General features: G+C 49.5%; 1 pseudogene; it reads right to left on the bottom strand.

Moving 5' to 3' along the window:
• Positions 1-209: 209 nt before the first annotated feature.
• LOC130131912 (myosin-9-like) lies at positions 210-3,227 on the bottom strand (annotated as a pseudogene).

Below are 3,227 nucleotides of genomic sequence, written 5' to 3'. Positions count from 1 at the left end.
CCGACGGAGGCCATTAACCCCAGACAAAGAGCAGAGCAACCAAGGGGTATATATACCCCATGGAGGCCCATCAGGGAGATTGGGTGCAGGACAGGGCAGAAACTGGACAGCCAATCGGAGAAGGCAGAGGTGAATGAAGCCATGCAATGAAGGTCATTCAGGCACACGGACGCAGTTGAATCAAAAACCATGGCATGAGAGAGCACAGATTACAGATCATGACACCTGGTATGTTTTTCCTCGTCGCTTTCAATACCGGCACGGCTAACAATCTGACACATGGTGAGAGGAAGGTGGTGCTAACTTCACGGTTCATGGCATCCGCGGACTCTGTGGCATCCTCCAGCTCCCGCTGCAGTTTCCTATGGTTCAGCATGTTGTTGACCACTTCTTTGTTATTCTGCTCCTCCTCGAGCTCCTCGTCTAGCTGAACAATGCGCGCCTTAAACGTTCTCTTTTTTTTTATTTGTATCCTTTTTATTATTTATTTATTTATTTGTTCGTCGATTTCTTTCTCCCTTTTAATGGCTATGAGAGCTGTCGTTGGAATGGAGCTGTATGGCCCTGCCCAGAGCTGTACCCGAGGTGAAACATTGAGGCGGTCTGGCGGCATTCTCCAGCTCCCACTGCAGTTTCCTATGGTTTGCATTTGCTCTCTGTGCCTCTTCCTCAGCCTCCTCCAGCTGCCTCTTCAATTGCTTTATACGAGATTTAAACTTTTCTGCCTGGTCTTTGTACCGCTCTGTGTTGCGTATCTCACCCTCCACCTACACGATGACTTCTTCCATCTTCTTCTCGATGCGTCTGACCAACTTGGAGGTGTCCTGCCTCTCCCTGGTCTCTATGTACAGATGATCCTCCGGCTGGGCGATTTTGGTCTCCAGGGCGGAGATACTGGACTTGGACTTGACAATTCCCTTCAGCTCCTTGTTCAGGTGCTCCAGCTGGGCTCGAACCCCCTCGATGCGCTGGGAGGTGCTGCGCTCAGCAGTAAGCGCCACATTCATCTGGTCATTCTTCAGCATGGCTCTCTTCAGCCTGTCGTTGACCAGTTCTGTGTTATTCTGCTCCTCCTTGAGCTCCTCCTCGAGCTGAGCAATGTGCGCCCCAAGCCTTCTCTTCTCCGCTGCAATTTGCGTATTCTTGCTGGCCTGGTTGTTAATCTCACCCTGTAGTTCGTCTCTCTCCTGCTGGGCCTGTCTTTTCACATGCTTCACAGCTGTCAACTCCTTCTGCAGCTGGATCATGTCATCCTCCATGCCCTTCAGCTTCTTCTCGGTCTCCTTGGCCTGAGCAAGGATCTCTTCCCTGGACATACAAGTGTCTTCTAGCTTCCTGATAAGTTCCTTCATCTGGGGCTGGAGTTTCTTCAGCTGCTTAAGGGCCTCGTCGCGGTTCTTTTTGGCCATATCAGTGGCTGCCTCCAGTTCCTTCAGGTACAGTTCAAGCTTCTTACGGGCTGCCACAGCGACAGAACGCTGTTTCCTCTCATCCACAAGCTCAAGCTCCATCTCTCGCACCTGTTTAATCAGTGCCCTTTTCTTCTTTTCACCCATCTCATCTCGTCCTGCCAGGTCCCTCTTGTACTGGGCCTTCATTGCCTGCATCTTGACCTCCAGGCGCAGCTTGGCATCCTCTGTGGCCTGCAGCTCATTCTCTACTTCCTCCAGCCGGGTCCTCATCTCATCCAGCTGCTGCCTCATTCCACGCTTGGACTTCTCCAGCTCCTTCATTTCAGCACGCAGCAGTTTATTGCTGCTGTCCAATTCATTCTTCATGTCGATAAAAGATTCCAGCTTACGGGTCAAAGTCAGGGCATGAGTCACCTTCTCCCTTGCCTTAACCTCAGCACGGTCACGCTCCTGTGCATAATGTGCAGAGATGTTCTTCTCTTCTGTCAGCGTCTGGTCAAACGTCTTCTGCTTCTTCTCCGAGTTGGAGATGATCTGTCTGAGATGGTCCTGGCCCACGTGCAGGTCATCCAGCTCCTGCTGGAGATGCATCTTGGTCTTGTGCATCTTCTCAAAGGCAGCACACTTCTCCTCCCATCGCTGGTGCGCTGCCTTCAGCTCCCTGTGAAGCTTCTCCTTTCCTTCCTCAGCATTCTTCAGACAGCCAGCTTCTGCCTCCACTTTCTTTTTCATGTCAGCAAGCTGAGCCTGCACACTGAAAAGCTGTTTCTGTACAGATTTCTTGGCCTCTTCCTCCTCCTCCAGCTGCTCTCTCAGGCTGCTCTGTTCATCCTCCAGCTGATGCATACGTGTGTTGAGAGACAGCTTCTTGCGTGTCTCCTTCTGCAGCAGTTCCTGGACATCCTGTAGCTGGGACTCAACAGCAGAGCAGTATGTTCTTGCCTTGATCAACTTGCCCTCCACATCACTCAGCACACTATTGACACTTTCCAGCTTGGTCAACTTTTCAGCCAGCTCCTGGCGCTGATGCTCAGTCTCTGCTTGTTTGGCAAGCAGTTCCTGGACCTGGGCTTCAGCCTTCTTCCTGTGATGCTCAGATTCTCCTTTACTCTGCATCAGTATCTGCAACTTTATGGCAAGCTCATTCCTCTCAGACTCCAGAGCCTCCTTGGCCTTGTCTACAGACACCTTGTTCCTCTTAGCTTGCTTAAGCTGCTCATTGAGCTCGTCAAAGGCCTGGCTGTGTTTCTGTTTCATCTCGAGCACCTGCAGTTCATGGACCTTGGCCTCATCATACAGAGCCTTTTTTAGCTGAGCCTGTGCCAAGGGGTTGTTGACCAGGTTGCGGTCCACGTACAGGAACGACATGGTTGCTGTGGCTGCTTTTCAGATGCAGGACGATTTTATGGAGATGATAAACAACAACTGTGGGGATCTGAAAAAAAAGAATAATAAGAAAGATAAGATAAGATACTTTACTGCCATTGTGTGCAAACAACGACATTTTATCTGGTAACTCTCAGACCAGCAACACTAGACAAGGTAAATGATTAATTTTTTTTTTTTTAAAAAGCTAAAAACAAGAACAAACAACATTTAGCATAAATAAGTGAGGTAGTAAAAACAGGGAGGTAGCAAAATGATAAGAATAGAAGAAGCCCCTAAATATAATAAAAGAAGTGGCGGCTCAGACGATGTCAGCGTCGCTGTGAAACAAACTCCTTCTCAGACGACCGCCGCTTCGTTGTAGAGCTCAAACAAATTAGAGTGCTCACCACTTCCCCCCTCTTTCACTTTTTCAGTCACACTTTTCTT

The sequence above is a fragment of the Lampris incognitus genome (assembly GCF_029633865.1).
Source record: "Lampris incognitus isolate fLamInc1 chromosome 5 unlocalized genomic scaffold, fLamInc1.hap2 SUPER_5_unloc_1, whole genome shotgun sequence".
NCBI lineage: Eukaryota > Metazoa > Chordata > Actinopteri > Lampriformes > Lampridae > Lampris > Lampris incognitus.
Note: the sequence above shows the minus strand (reverse complement) of the source record. Positions and strands in the feature narration are given on the sequence as shown.